Source organism: Canis lupus, chromosome 2 (assembly GCF_048164855.1).
Source record: "Canis lupus baileyi chromosome 2, mCanLup2.hap1, whole genome shotgun sequence".
Lineage (NCBI taxonomy): Eukaryota > Metazoa > Chordata > Mammalia > Carnivora > Canidae > Canis > Canis lupus.
In genome coordinates, this window is record NC_132839.1 from 88,820,337 (window position 1) to 88,837,667 (window position 17,331).

Here is a 17,331-nt window from a genome sequence, read left to right on the forward strand (position 1 = left end):
ATCAGCAGATGATGAATTACAGAGACATCTGGGAGGTCCTAAATCATTTTGCAGTTGTAACAGTGGGAAAAATGTGAAAACTTACATTTCCAGTGCCTCTTCCTTAAGCGATAGTAGAAATGTGGCTAGTGTTCACGCATCCTGCAAATATTCCCCACCTACCCTCGATGTAAAGAGAAAAACCCAAGTGTTCTTCAGGTTGGTAGTGTTTTACTTAGTCCAATTCACCTGGAGGATTTGGTCTCTTAAATCATGGGAGAACTAACTCTGGAGGTGAGACTCTTCCTGAACCTTACCCTCAAGGCTCCAGTGCAGTTAGATCCTGGTTAATGTGAACATCTTCCACAGCAGGCCCTCGCAGCTGCCTTACCTGACTGATCCAGCTTTTAGCCTTAACAATCTTCTCCCATTAATAGACCATAGCGTCTCAATTATCTGGCCATCTGTTCTGTGTTTATCTTGTACAACCCCTCCATCTCCCTGTTAGTCAGAGCATGCTTCCAAACCACCACCATTCTCCTGTTGATTGGATGCCTCAGTCTTGGCTTTCATATTAATGCATCTTCTGTATAAGGGATCACCAACTCTGTTCTTTTCTTGTGTAAGGAAACTGCTTGTCATGAAATCCAAGCTCAACTCATCACAAATTGGCAACTCAGATAGAATATCTGATGGGGAGAGAGGCAGATCTCAAAGACTTTGGACTTGTCCTTGGAGATTTCTCATTAAATTCTTCTGCTACTTAAAAAAAGTGTTACTCCCGGGGCACCTGGCTGGATCAGTCAGTAGAGTGCCTGACTCTTGATCTCAGGATTGTGGGTTTGAACCTCATGTTGGGTGCAGAGATTACTTAAAAAGAAGAAGAAAAAGAAGAAGAGGAAGAAGGTGCTTCTTCCACTTTGGAATTTTCTTCCAAGATGAAACACTATGGACTCTCCATAGTGCAGCTAGCCCCAGATTGAAAAATTAAAAAAGAATTTACTGGGTAATTAAGAGTGAGAAGACACTAACAGAGATAGAAATAGCAGAAGTAACCTGCTACAAAATAATCAATTTTACACTATGTAATTTATCTATCTTCTACTGGGGGCTTCTTGCAGAAAGTTCTCCTTGATGGGTTTCTAGTCATTACCTAGCCCCAGATCTGACTCAATGGAGCAAAAGTCATTTTCTCCTGACTATGTGGAAATATACTAATGCATGATCAGACTCTTTGGAGATCAGATGCAGTAACACTATTCCCAAAGAAAGATGAAATGCTCCTTCCCACCTGCCTGAGCTCTGTCAAAGACAAAAAGTGAACAACTAAAGAGAATGATTTTATTCATCCTATTGCAATAAAGAGGGCATCTAGATCTGAAGATGAGTTCCTCAGTCGGATGATTTCACCATACACTTTTAAAGGGAGAAGTAGCTAAGTTACAGATGGAGTGATTTACTGTTGAAATGGTTTTGCAATCAGAAGTCTCAGTCTGCTCAATAGGAGATGTTATGTCTGTGTCTCTCTAGTTTCAGGGGACACACATTTTTAATGTTAGCTAATCACTCATGAGACTGAGAGTTAGAAACTGGCTAACGGCAAAAGGGGAGGGGTCTGTGTCTGGCCTTTTTAGGAGGTTCAGGCAATAGGTGTGTTTGATCTTGTCACACCTCCCTTGCCTCTTACTGAAGACAACCACAAGGTTGTCCTTAAATAACTACAAGGGAAACAAGGCAATAGGGAATGTCTAGATCTACCCCTTTGTCAGTCCAGATTTGATCTTGGTGTTTACAGCTATCAGCTCAAAATCAGCCTCTGTGTGAGAAGTTAGTTGGAAGTGCAGTTGTTTTGGGGTCGGATGGATCATACACATTGTTAAATCATATTTTGAGGCAATGACTGCATAGTAGCATTTAAGACTGTGGACAGGATGTATCACTTACCTGTATGGCATAAGATTGCAAGCGGAAGGATTAGAATCCTTGCTATATACCTCAAATCCAGGTCCTGTTTTTCTATTTCTCATCCAGAAAAACATGCCTGATAGGCCATTTGGGTCAACTTTAAGAGACCCAAGTAGTTTTTTCCTTGAGTTTAGTGGTCGACTATTCTTGTCTGTGATCTTTATCCAAGTGCAATAAGAAGTATTGGCTATGGAGCAGATACCTCCCTAACTAGCTGGGAAGAAGTTGAGAGCTATGTGATCTCCTGAACAACACTAGCCAGCGAGTTTAGGGTTATTAGTTGTTTCTATGGCAGAAATGGTATCATTTATTACTTCTGCATAGGGTAGGAGAGCTTTCTTTTTCCAAATTGTGTAATTCCCATGGTGGAAATAATGGCCTTTATAGCACACATAAAGAAGCAATTGATGATCCCCTCCCCAGGAGTTCTGAATAGCTTATAGCTGCCTCATTTTGAAGTGACCATTTAAACCTCCAGATGGACACATGACCAACAGGTAGCCTGGTGAATTTAAACAATTGGAAGTCTCAGATAAGATTCCCAAACATGTAGGGAAAAAAATTAGTGTGGGCAAGGCAGGTGCAGGCTTGCTGCCACATAAAAAGTAATATTCTTGGCAGGGGGGCAGAGGCACTTTGGGGGGTGCAGGGATTAATAATAATAGTTGGAGTCCACCATGCGGTAGATCTGGCAGGAGGCCATAGTCATGGCTTAAAATTCAACAAAGACTGCAAGGTTAGTTGAAAAGTAGTGAAGGAGAAGATGGTTATCAGAAATAAAAGTGCTGATGTGTTTGGGTTTTTTTCTTACACCTGTTCCTGAGGAGGTAGAGTCGTGAATCCTGGAGATTTTAAGAGAAGCATTATTTATGCTGGGAATTAAGTTCCAGTTAGAACATGCTGAGAGGCTGAGGTTGATGTAGTGGAGTAGTTCAGTCGCCAACATAAACCACGAAGGGGAAAGACTCCCTCGGATGTGTTGAGGTCAATCCTGCTGGTCAGGTGAGGGATGGCTTGAGCACGTAGGGACATTTGGAAAAAATGGAAGAAACTGAATGAAGGAGCTTTGTTCTCTTTTTGTTTGTAGGCTAGGGCAGGTAAGGACTGAGAACAAAGAGGAGCGAAATCATTTTCAGATATCAAGTGATAAGAGGAACATTGGTTCAAAGATTGACAGGCAAGAAGAAGCAATTTGACCAAACGTAGACAAAGATGCCAGGGTGTAAGCAGAGAAACCCTGCAGGGTCTTGTTTGGGCAGCTTGGGTAGAAGCCGACCACTCTGTGATACTGTGTCTGCTTGGTGAGTCTTGGGAAAGCAGCGTACTTCACGCTTGTCTGCTTCCTGGGGCTCTGGAAAGAGCCTCCATTTAAGGCCTTCCGGTAGATCGGATCTCTATTCAGAGTGAGGCTGATGTTTTCCTTAATGGTGCAACATGAGCCCAAGGCTGCTCCGCAGCAGTCCCGTGGTTAGGGGGACAGAGTCAAGTCCCTTCTACGTGGACTCAGGGTCAGATTTTCAGTTCTGTCTTTTCCAGAAAACGAGGTATCCAATTGGAAAACCACGTAAGCCCTGTGCTGAGATGTCTGGGGGAAAACAGAGTTGGCCTGCTGGCGAGAAGTAGGAGTGTGTTTAATCAGACATTGGTAGCATTTAAGTTTATTGGATTGAATCAAATTAGATCTCCTAAGGTCCAAGAGGTGTAGTGGATCCTCACTGGCCTGCCTGTAATTATTTCATAAAGGCCAAAGTGGGAGAAGCAAATAAGGATCAGAGCTAAAGGCATGACTCTGATCCCAGGCAAATGTGAGTTCTTCAGGGAATTTGGCTGGTTTGGCCCATTCCTTTTTTCCAGAGGACTAAGAATGGTAAGAAGAATGTGGAAGTACCTGTTGAACATCCTGAATATCTTACCGGTGAAATGAGTGGCTCTATTGCTAGAGAGGAACAAAAGGGTTGTCCAAGTGGGTCCTCTTAGCTACAATGGTGGCGGTCGCTGTTTGCAGGGAAAAAGCTTTCAACCATCTTGCAAATATGAAGACTATGGTTTGGAACATATTCCTATCTGCGAAACATTGAGTTGAATGAAAACCATTTACCAGTGAAGAAATGAGCCAGAAGGAGCTGGCTCTCATCCTTGTCCCACTTTTATATACTTACCAGGATTGTGTTTCTGGTAGATTGAGCAAGTGGAGGTTACTCACTCCATATGAAGGCAGGTGCACTCCTGCTGATATTTGTGCAGGAGAGCTTTACTTCCTCAGTCATGGTGTGTAGTTCCACAGAGGCTGGAAACTAAATTGTAGGCAAGGGAAGAGCACAGACCAACCTGGGTGTCTCCAAAGCTCTTTGGAGTGGGTAAAAATCCACCATTTCCCATTAGCTTTATCAGCTTCAGGTGCTACCAGTCCTTATGCCTTAAACTCCTGGCTGCCTCAGTGGATAGAGTATGCGACTCTTGATCTCTGCGATGTGAGTTCAAGGCCTACGTTGGGTGTAGAGATTACTTAAAAACAAAACCCCGAAAAAAATTCCTTAAGTGGAATTTCTGTGTCCAAAGGAGACTGAGCAAGGGAGAGAGTCAGTGGTGACTAAGGAAGAAGGTTCCTGGGAAGGAGCTGCGTTAGTGTGTTTGTCAGCCAAGGAATTCTCTTTAGCTTCAGGAATCTGGCGACTCATTTGAGGTTTGATTTTGAGAATTCTCCTTGGAATGCTTGGCGATTACAGATTTTTATCTTCCCCTTGCCATCAATGCCTGAGGGCCTCTGAATGTTTATGTCTTTCGGCTGATCCTAATACAGAATTGTCTTTCTAGAAGGTCCCATTTGGTCTCTGTCTCATATTAGGTAAAGAGGGGGAATGTGAAATAAAGACTTGATCCCAAGTCACCACCATGAGTTAGTTTTATATAAAGGATGCATTCTGTAGAGAAATAATATTGATTTTTTTGACAGGGGGTCATCAGATCATCTTGGGTATAAAACACATAGAAGAAATTTGCATGACCTCATTGCTTAAATTCAGGCCAGGTGGCCTGGGGGCAAAAACAGCTAATAATAGACTGTAAAAAGAGTTGTACCACGTTCTGGCCTACTTGATGTTATTGGCCCAAGGTCACTTCAGGCTAAGGGCCCAAGAGGCATTCAAAATGCATTTCAAGAATTCATATTGATTCTGCAGGCTGATACCAAAAGAACTTCTTGGGTTAGACTCTGTCTCAAAATGGCTCTAAGTGCTTATAATTACATTTCAAACATCTGCTGCGACAATCAGCTCTGTGCTAGTTTTTGCAACACATGGATTGACAGACAGCGTCCTTACTGACAATAGTTCTGATTCAACCTCAGCATGAGTGGTGAGAATTTGTAGCTGGGAACCTTATCTGAGCTGTCACCATTATGTCTTATCAACCCCAAGCAAATGGCCATCCCTGGATGGTGCAGACTACTGAGATTTCCTTAAATAAGAATGTTGGAAGAACTGGACTCCAATATTTGCCAGACTTTTTTTGTCCCCAGGGTTAACATTTTCATTTTCAACAACTGGAATTGAATTTTATGGATTAATTATTGGGGAGAGGGAAGGAGGGGAGTGACACTTCAAGACCTGCTATGATGGCCGTCTAGAGCAGAAGTCGGTCTACCATCTATTCTTATGAAGTCCACAAGCCAAGATGATTTTTGCATTTTTAAATAGGAAAAAGAAATCAAAAGAAGAATAACACCTCGTGACACATGAAAATTATCTGAAATTCCAATTTCTGTGTCTGTAAGTAAAGTTTTCTTGGAACACAGTGACACTCATTGATTTATGTATCATCTATCACTACTTTTCACCGTGGTAGTTGTAAGAGACTCCATAGCTGGCAAAGGCTGAACTATTTCCCACTTGGTTCTTTACAGAAAAAGTTGGCCGACCCTTACTCTAGCTCGCAGATGATAAAGAAAAACTCCCTCTGGAAGTCAGTCCCATATTTTTACCTATTTTTGCCAAAGGGAAACATTTTGCTGGAGACTATAGAGGACTAGACTAGGTACTTGTCTTTAAAAGACATAAGTGGGCAAAAGGCCCCACTTCAATGATTGAACGATCAGGTCTTCGTCATTATGACTTGGTGACAACAGTATCCTTAGATGAGCCTCCCTGGGTGCCATCTGGCATGGAATTTTTAGCTCTGTCTTCTAAAAACTGAGCGGAGACACAAAGAAAAAGAAAAGAATAATTTTCCTTGATTCCTGCAATAGCTGCAGAGAAGTCAGCTGGAATTTCCATACTTATTAGTAAAACTCAGAGACACACTCATAAAAAGCTGTACCATAAATGGGAAAAGGACTCTGTTAACTCACTGCTGGTGGGGAGTGGGGGAGGACAGAGTGCAGCAGGTGTGGTATGTGGGACAGGTGATTTTGTGCTTTTAGTGTTAGTGCTCTGAGTTCCTTTGGTGTTTAAATTGGTGTTCAGCATCCTTTGTGTTCCAGAAGGTAATCTAAGAAGGGTTCATTTAAAGTAGATAGGGTTCTTGATAAATAACAAATCCCACTTGTTGCTAAGTGGTCTCATTAACTTTGTAAAACAAAGAGACATTAAATGATTATAGGGGCTAATCAGCAATCATTTATTATTATATTATTTGTTTGGGAATGGGTTTATTCTATTTGTCATTCTTTCTCTGCTGGCAATTCCTCCCCTTATTCCTTCTCTTCTCCCATCATTTATTTTTTTTAAGCTTATATATTTATTTGAGAGAGAGCAAGAGAGAACACGGAGGGAGAGGAAGAAGCAGACTCCCCACCAAGCAGGGAGCTCGATGCAGGGCTCAAACCCAGGACCTTGGGATCATGACCCGAGCTGAAGGCAGAAGGCGGACACTTAATGGACTGAGCCACCCGGGCACCCCTTCTCCCACCATTTAGAAGTTGATTTTCTTTAGGATAGAAGATCACCAATCCCTTTTCCTTTCTCACTTTAATTTTTCAACTTAGGAAATCTTAACCTCACTTATGCTTCAAATAAAATGTTTATGTGCTGGCTTTTAAGAAAATTAATCTCCAGCCCTTGCTGAAAACTCCGGGCTATACTGATGCCTACTCAACACTGCCACCTGAATGTTTAAAATGGACTTCAGGAGGGCCTGGGTGGCAGTCAGTTCAGCTCTGACTCTTGGTTTCAGCTCAGGCCATGATGTCGAGGTATTGAGAGCCAGCCCGTGTGGGCTCCATGCTCAGAGCAGAGTCTGCTTGGAGTTTCTCTCTCCTGCTCCCTTGGCCCTCCCACTGCATGCGTGCTCTCTCTCAGACAAATGCATACATCCTAAACAAATAAAAATAAAATAAGATGGACTTCAATCTCCGCATGTCCAGTGAATGCTCCCAATCCTCCCATGCAAACGGGTCTTCCTCTAGGGCTTCCTGTCTCCATGAATGTCATCCCTGTGCAGTTGGGCAAACCAGAACCCTGGGAGTCATCCTTGCCATTGCCCTCTCCCTCATGCCTTCCATCTAAATGACTACAAAAAATGAGTCTTGTAGTTTTTAATATATTGTACCATTCATATATACCTACTTCTCTTCATCTCCATCCCCATCCTCCTCGTTCAAGCTGCCAGAATGATCTCATCTCTGGCTATAGACACCTAGTTGTTCCCCAGAATCTTCCTGCATGCTCTCCATTCCCTTTCCAACCTCTATGGAGGAGCCAAAAGAAGTATATGAAACTGCAACTTCTATGTGTCTTCCTTCTCCTGTAAACCCTTCAGTGCTTCCACATGTTATTTAAGGTGAACAACATCCTTAACTACCAAAGCCACAACCCCTGCAAGATCTGACCTTCGCCTACCTCACTCGTCTCTCTGGGTGGCAGGCTTCCCTCTGTTGGAGTCCCTGTCAAAACTGGTCTTTTTTCATTTTCCCAAATGTTCTATTTTCTTGCAGGCTGCAGGAAACTTCCACAGGCAGCTCTCCCTGAGTTTAGCTAAAATGCTTCTTGCAGTAGAACCCTCTGAAGACCACGAAGTCCATCAGAGACAAAAAGCCTTGGGCCTCAGAAGGGTTCTAGTCCTTGGTCTCCAACCCTAAACTCCCAGGAATCTCCTTTGTTCCCAGGAATCTCCTTTGTTCTCATGCAAATGTACTCACCTTGTCCTCAAAGGCCTGATCTACATTGGGGGGAATATTAAAAAGAACAGTTTTGTTCAACCCATTAAAAAGGGGGAGAGAGGGGACTCCCTGGCAAATGGATACCTTCTTGCTTTATAGTTTTTACACATGTATCATTAAAGAGTCTTCCTTCAAGATATTCTTCTTGGAACAAATATGATGATGTGTTGTCTACTGCTGCCAAAAAATTGAAAAATGTATTTACAATGCTTGCTCTCAGTCTATTTTTAAAATCAGTCTTTTTAATAAAAACTAAATGCGTGTATAAAACTTGTAAAAATCAAATAATAAAAAAGCACTACAGTGTGAAATGTAAGTTTCTTCACTGCTGATCCCTCTCCCAGAGGTAAGATTTCATTATTTACAGTTTCTTTATATCCTTCCAGAAATACTCAGTACGCACAGTACAAACGCACACACACATTTATTTATAGAGGTGGGGATCTACTATATCTCTCTTTTCCCTTAACGAGGAGATCATCCCAGATCACCACATAGGGCTCCTCTCATTCTCTTTCCTCAAGTAATAATTTGAAATGAATGACCTCTATTTGTAGTTTACCGTAACTTATTGAGCAGACTCCCTTTTTTTTTCAACTTAATAGACATATAGGTTCTTTCCAGTCTTTTGTCATTACCCCCCAAAAAATGCAGCAATGCTCCATGTGTGCTGTCGTGTTATAAAGGTGCACAACATGTGGGTCCTGAATCTGAGGGAAGAAGTCCAGGGAATGGAATTGCTAGGTCAAAGGATATTTGCTGTTAACCTTTCTGAGAGATGATCCCAAATTGTCTTATAAAAATGTTGTATCACTAATTTACCACACGGTGATTATAGCTAATAATACTGTATCCTACACTTGAATGTTGCTAAGAAAGTGAATCTTAAATGTTCTCACCACACACATCAAAAAAGGAAATTATGTGATGGGCTGGAAGTGGTAGTTAACACTATGATGACAGTCATTACACAATTCATGAATGTATTCAATTAATAGGCTGACACCTTAATGTATATAATGTTGTGTGTCAGGTACATCTCAATAAATAAAGCCGGGGAAGAAAGCAAAACAAAAACTGTGGTATCAATTTATATGGCACATAATCACTTACGTGAATGTTGGCTTCTCAACACTTAGAAGTCACCAAATAATAACTAACTCTGATTTTTTTTTTTTAATCTGAAGGGTAAAAGTTATCATCTTGATTTTTGTTGGTAGGTTGGTTCATTGGCTTGCATTTCTTTAATGATTTAGTGAGGCTAATCATGTGCTCATGTCAGACTTTCATATCATTTTTATTTTTCTCTTTCTGGGAGCTAGCTGTTCATATAGCTCACCTGTTTTTCTTGAATAGTTGAACATTTTCTCTGATTTCTAAGTTTCAAAAAATATTTTAATTATTCCTGTACCATATATATTGCAAAGTTTTTTGTTGTTGTTTTCTTTTTTTAGAAACTTGGCTTTTTATTTTTTTATGGTATTTGGGCAGAATTTAAATTTTTATGGGACAAAATGTATCATTTTGAGCTTTGGGTCTTGCAGTGGCATATATGTGGACACACATATCATCTAGATGATGATATACATGCATATAAATATTATTTTTAAACATATTCTATGATTATATTTATACATTTAAATCTTTGATCTCTCTGTTATGAAAGAGGGATTTGGTGATAAGCAGTGAGTAACAATGACTGGTACCTTTTAAATAGTAATTATCCCTTTGCCAAAGGAATTTAATGAGCTCCACAACAGTAATTAAACGAGTACGTGTTTGTCCTCATCTGACAACAAATACCATGATGGTAGTGACCAAGCCTATTTTATTCATTTAATTTGTCCTTAGCATTCAGAAAAGTGCTTTACACACAGCAGATTCAGGAATTACATTCATTCATTTATTTGATAAAATGAATACATTCCTAAAACAATATTTAATTTTAAATTCATATTAGTAACTCATGGACACTATAAAAATGGAAAATAACAAACAATATAAAAAGAACTATAAAGAAGATGTTAAAAGTTGCTTGCAAGCCTCCCATCCAGAGATACGTATGACTCACAGTTAGTGAATCGTCCTTCCTATCATTTTCTCTATGTAATATACTATTAGTGGTAAAGATAGCACAGTGGGAAGTTTTCTTTTTCTGCCATCAAATATGTATTTGGGAAGCTCACTTTATCCTACACTTGTTCCAGTACATGTATTTTCTTTCTTTCTTTTAAATAAGTTGTTCTAAAGCTTGATTTTCTTTCTTCTTTCCTCCCTCCTTTCCTCCCCCTTCCTCCCCTTTCCTTCCTCCCTTCCTCCCTCCCTCCCTCCCTCCCTCCCTCCCTCCCTCCCTCCCTCCCTTCCTTCCTTCCTTCCTTCCTTCCTTCCTTCCTTCCTTCCTTCCTTCCCTCCTGTCTTTCTCTCTGTGCTTTCTTTCTTTCCTTATTGAAGTGTAATTGACGCACATTACATTAGCGTTAGTTGGGGAAGTGTATTTCTAACTCAGGCCAGGTTAGTTACAGAGGACTTCTTGCCCCCTCTTTTTTCTTCTCCTGTGACCCACAACAGGCCGACCATATCCCTCACTGGGAATGCCGGGAAAGGGGATTGTTATTTTTATTTTTTACTGGGATTTTACAATGTGAGAATGACGTAAAGGTGGAGCTGTTGGTGGCTTTCCAACTGTAGAGTGAATAAATACTTTTTGCCAAATAACAAAGCCAACAAAGTGCAAAGAGATGGAAAGGGAGAGAGATCTGGGAACACTCCTTCAGCACCTAGATCCACCTATGCCTGAAACAACTTCCTATTTGTATGACCCAATATGCTCCTTTTTGTGTTTCAACTAGTTGGAGTTGTGTTTCTGTCACTTTTACCTGAAATAATTTTGACTAAAATAGAACTTTCATGGTGTAATGGGCAACGACCTACAAACACCTCACTCTTGACTTCCTCCTCTCGGAGTTTTGCAGGGAGAAGGTTAGGGGTACAAATACACAAACAAAAGAAGACAAAAATCAGAAAATACTCTTAGTTGATTGAGTAACAACCCCCAAAGGGATCAAGTAAAGGTAAATCACAGCACTGGACAGTGCCCTAGACGGAATCTCTCTTTTCCCTTAAGACTATATATTGCAATATTAGCTGCCAGAAAGTTTGTTTTTATTATATATCGCCATCAGAAGGGACTGGGTTTTATATAATGAAGATTAGAGAAGCTAATTAAGTGGATTTAGAATTTAATATACAGAGTTTTTACAACCAAACAGGCTTCCAATAGATGGGTAAGTTTTCTTGACAGGGACAGATGCAGTCAGGCTGCTGGAATTTTATCATTTATAATCTAGCAGTGATAGCATCATATATTGAAATAGGTTTTTTAAAAAAATATTTATTTTAGGGAGAGAGAAAGAGAGAGAGAGAGCATGAGTGTAGGGAGGGGCAGAGAGAAAGGGAGACAGAGAATCCTAAGCAGACTCCATGCTAAGAGTGGAGCCTGACACGGGGCTTGATTTCATGATGCGGAGATCATGATCTGTGCCAAAATCAAGAGTTGGACACTCAACTAACTGAACTACCCAGACATCCCTAATATTCAAATAGTTTAAAGAGGTAAGTTCAAGTATGAGAAATTTCAATACATATTCAACAGAGGTAAGAGTAGAGTTCATAAATAAAATTTTCCTTAAGTTACTGTACAGCAACTACCTTGGGGTTATTTGGTCATCATGAAGAGACAGATTAATGAATGGAGAAATGCTATCCATTCTTTTATTTACTTTTTCATTCATTTATTCATTCAACAAATATTTATGGAGAGCCTATGGCATGTTAGGCACTGTCCAGGTGCTAGGGACATAGTAAGAAATAAGACAAAGGCTTTCCCATCATGGAACAGACATTCAGAAGAATTTCAGTTATGTTGAACAGAACTTAGAATGCACAAATATCTGTATGGTGGTGGGTATTCACGTGCAAAAAGATGAGGTCAGTTGAGGTAATTACCTGGACAAAGAGAACTGTAGAAGTCTGTCTGAGTGGAGAATATGGGCTTGCTTTTTCCTGAATTGTGTGTATGATTGCTTCAATTCCCCATCTTGCCTTCCTAGGAGAATCATTGCCCCAGGATGTCCACAGCACTAATTTTCTTGGAATTTAGAGATGAAAGGAGCCGTACTTACAATTGCAATGCAGTGTTATTAAAGATGAGATGCTTTTGCAATTTCTACTGTTTATAATGATATGTTATGGTTACATAGAATGTTTTCCTCAGTGATTTCGTCCATGCATTACTTCTTTGCCTTTCCAATATCACTAGAATATAGGGAGTAATTATTAGTCCCATGATTCTTCAGGTAGGGAAACAGAGATATTTAGTAGGTGACATAATTTAAGTTATAACTCATGACCAGATTATAAGAAAGTCTGATTACAGGTTTATAAGAGAAACCAGCTCTACCTGCAGTTTTCCCAGCTTTTCTGTTCTGGCTTTCCCATGAACTAAGAGTATGACCAGAGTTATGACCTTAGGTACCTTCACATAACCTCTAGGTTTCATTGTCATAACCTTGGTTGTGTGCAAGTCGTGTGCCAGGAACTTTCAGTGTTGTCATATTAAATGAAATTAAATTTTAAATTTAATTTAAATTGAACCCCACAACAGGAGCACCTGGGTGGTGCAGGCAGTTAGGTGTCCAGTCATGCTCTCTCTCTCTCTAGAGTAAATGAATCTTAAATTAAACCTCACAACAAATGAGAAAATCCAGGCCCCAAGAGGTTAAGTAGCTTTGCCTAAGGGAACCCAACTAAAGGTAGAGTCAATTTATTAATCCAGATCTCCTGACTTTAAAAATCAATGCTTTCTCCTCCAGATTTTTGCATTTCCTATTTCAGCATTCTATGAAGTTATATAAAAATATACATGCATTTTGATTTATCGGCATATAAACTAAAACAATCGCGTGACCCAAAATACTTGTAATATCGTGTGAGAAATACTTAACCTATCTAAATTAAAAGTCAAAAATGTAACTAAGTTTACATAACCTAAGTTTATGAATTAGCATTATTCAAGGTTCTCGAATATTAGGAGGGTGTTAAAAAATGTCACAAAAATTCAAATACCAAGATTCAGTATGTTATCAATATACTGATTCAGAGGTTGATTCAAAGAAGTGATTACTTTGTTGAGAAATGTATAATTTCAAATATACCTTCCCATTCCATACAGCTCAACAAATGGATTTTGGTATGTTAATTGACACTAAGGAAGAAGGAAGCTACTGGGCTTTTAAAACATATTGATAGAGGTTTTTTTTTTTAAGATTTTATTTATTTATTTGAGAGAGAGCAAGAGAGCACAGAGGGAGAGGGAGAAGCAGATACCCTGCTGAGCAGGGAGCACGATGAGGGGTTTGACCGATCCCAGAACCCTGAGATCATGACCTGAGCTTAACTAACTGAGCCACCCAGGTGCCCTGGAAATTTTTGATTGACATGTCTGGTACTATGTCTATAGCTAATAGTTACTAGTTGGTCGATAGATTGTGGTTGCTATTGTTGGTACATAGGACTAAAACTTACAAGAACACAGCTGATATAACAAGACAGGTTATTTACCTTGTCTTTGGGACATACTCAGGCAATACTGCTATTTGGGGAAGCTAGCTACATCTCTGGTGTGCATCAAATTTCTAAATTTCCGTAAAGTCTGTTGTTTCATCTGTCATGTAATGTGTTTTCTGTGTTATTTTAAAATATTTAATTCTGCTATAAAAATAAGAAAAAAGGAAGGGGACTAGATGACACTAAGTAGAGGAGCAAATAGCTTATGACACATGGTAGACATTGGGAAAGAAAGTAGGACACGTGTGTGCTAAACAGATAAAAATGATGGGGCATGTGAGAAAATGACCCATAGGTAGGAAAGGATGGAGGAACCGCTACGCACCAAGTATTGACAGCTCACTAAATACGCATAAGGCATATGAGGCACTCAATATGCATTGGGTTGGAAATGGGCTCTCCATTCGTGATACCCAATCTGGCCCTATGTGTCCTCTGTCCCAGACGCACAAATAAAACCCATGGCCGCTTCTCAGGCAGGTGATAATCATGGTCAGGCACGATGACCCCTGCATCTAATAGAGCAAGTGAGATGTTGGCCCCAGATACCTTCCGTCTATTGGATCACCTTGCTCAAACCTCAGCTCTGGTCCTTGCAACCATATCAGCAGTGGGGAAGATTGACGTGTCTGAGTTGGAAGGGAGAGAGACAGATAGATGGACTCAGATAGTTCAAAGGAACACCAGGTGGCCCAATGTGCAGGTGACGTGATCTTTCATCTACATTCCATCCTACGTGCCTTAGCCAACCTCACCTCTTTCCTCTGCTTCTCACCAAGTGCTTTACATGGATGCGATCAACTGGCCGATTTGAGTATCTTTATTTGAACGGTGAGCCCATCTTCTGCTCCACAACCTCTGTGTAACCGGCCGGATCGTGCACTTGGAGGCTACTACTGCGTTGAGGTAATTCCCCATGTGGCGCCGCAGGACAATTCTTGCCTCATTTTTCCTCTTTACATTTAGAACTAATGGTGATTACACGGGAGTGGGCAAAGAATATACTGTTTCGGAAAGATATTTGGTCATCCAAAGAGAGCATTTAACTGTCACAGGGATACATTCCAGTAATAGTCTGGCTGCAGCAGACAAACAAAAAGAGAATTCATGGTTCGGCAGAATAAAATCATAGTGCTTAAGAGATGGTTCTAGTTCAAACTCATTTTGAAAGATAAGATTTAGTGACTTGTCAAAGATCACTAATTCTAGCAACTAGTCAGTCTGAACGGGAGCCAATGCTGTCTAAAGAGGCTGGGGGGTTGTTTGAGATATCACTGCTGTTCCTATCTGGGTCCTGGGTAATGAGTGAGCATGCATTCTAGCGCATGCTACGTAACAACTAAAAATACAAACTACAGCTGTTACATTTAATAGATTAACACTAAATGGTGCAAAAACACACACAGAATGTTTGTTTACTAACAGGGTTTATAGAGGTGTCGCTGAGACATTTCGAGTGCCGAAAATTGCTCTTCTTTCCTGCTGCCAATTTAATCATGACATTACATGGTGCCCTTTGATTCTAGAAGACTGAACTTCTATCATTCGTCTCAAGTTAGTTGACTTTAGCTGGAAGTTCATGCCCAGTTATCGAAAATATTTAATTCATCAAGGCTTTTTCTCACCAGCTAATATCTGTGAAGAACTGTGTTGGATATTGGGAACTTAAAATGACCAAAATTTAAACTCTGTCAATCAACCAACACTTTGGACTTCCTTGCAACGTCCACTGTTCTAGGAACTAGAAAACCATAACAACGGGGTGTTAAACCAGAGAATATGCATTACCAGTAAAAATGAGTCCATAGGCTCGATTGCCAGCTCAAGAATGATCTCAGTGACCCAGATGGTGTTTTTTGTCCTTCCATTCATTCTTGTTATTTTTTGAATTTTCCTTTAGGCTTTTTACCTGGTGGTCACAAAATAACCTGCTTCAGATCCAGATCTCCTGTCCCCACATTATCATCTCCAAAGCAGGGCGGATGGGGGTGGTGGGAGAGACATCTTCTTATAAGAGAAAATTTTCTATCTTGAGTCCTCTCTGCAGACTCCCCCTCAGACTGGTGTTGATGAGAAGAGCTTTCTGAGATATTGAAAGTATCCTATAGTTTGCGCCATAGTATCCTATAGTGGGTCCAAAATGGTACCCACCAGCCACGTATAGTTAGTGGGCACTTGGCTTGTTTACTGTGTTGAAAGGACTGAATTTTTAGTTTTATTTAATTGTAATTAATCTAGACTTAAATACTCATATAAAGCTAACATCTATCATATTGCACAGTATAACTTTTGGTTCTTTTTGGCTAGAAGGCCACCCACGGTTGCAAAGGAGGCTGGGAAAATGATTAGCTTTTTCAGTCTTTAAGGGAGAAAAGGTTTGGCAATGGCTCTTTGGTAGATGCAACAGTGTCTGCGATAAAAAGTAGATAAGAGTGTCATAGAGCTGGTGTTGTGGTGTGGGAGGCTAACAACATAAAAATGTAAACAAATAAATTTTAGAAGGTAGCTATCTTCAGGTTTGAACAAGCCATGTTATCTAGACTCAGTCCAGATGATCAGTCTAGATTTTCGAGTAACTTAATGGGGAGTGATCGGAGGTGGGAGTAATTTAAGAAGGCGGTTGGAAAAGCCTCTAGGAGCTCGTGGTAGAGAAAGAAGAAGACAAGCACGTAAATAAGTTATTAACAATAAACAAGGTGGCATATACGTGTATCACACCCCTATTTATTATATTCCTACATACGTAGTTGTACCCTATCCCTAATAGGAGGGACGATGCATTTGGAACGCTTCTCTGGTGTCTCCTACAAGCCTTACATAATACTGCACGACTAGATTCATAGCATAGAAGCTTTGGAATGTGGTCCATCTACCATCCTTAAAGCAACAGCTGGTGCAACGCAGCTTTCCTGGATGATGTGTACACAAATACGGTCAATGAGGGATTTCTCAAGGTGTTTCTATCGGATGTTCTAACGTGGGACAATCACAAACACGGTGAAAACTCTGAAAGGACCTATTAGGTCCTACAACTTCAAATGCTAGGATGTTCGCGATGCCTGAGGGGGTATCAGCAGTAGATGGACCTGTCTGGCAAGAGGCTGTCAGGGCTGGGGTAGCTTAATTAAAGTGAAGTTTCTGATTTCACTGAGGGTAAGCAGTCACCCAGAATCATCCTCTGAGGTTTTTCTAAGCGTGGAAAGGATGACGTGCCGTTTTTATGAATCCGTACCGGTACAGAAAGGATGATAAAGGAGGGTGGTATGATTCAAAGGGTAGAGTGTTGAGAGATATGCTCTCTAAAGTTCTTTCTGTCTTTCAGATACCACTCTCTCGTGATCTCTAAGGAGTTTTATTTTTCAAAGATAGCATGAATTCTGTGCAAGAATGGCTGAGATCACCTATATAATAAAACATTTCATCTCTTCCATGTTTCTTCTTGGATTCATGGTACCACCTGAGATTCTTTTTCTTATAATTCTATGCTTTATATAACTTTCGTGATGGTAGTGAAGTAAAAAGAGGATATGTACCTAATTGGTGCTGGTACTCGTGGCACACAAATATCAAAACAGACACGCACAGTTTCAACTATAGGCTGAGATAGA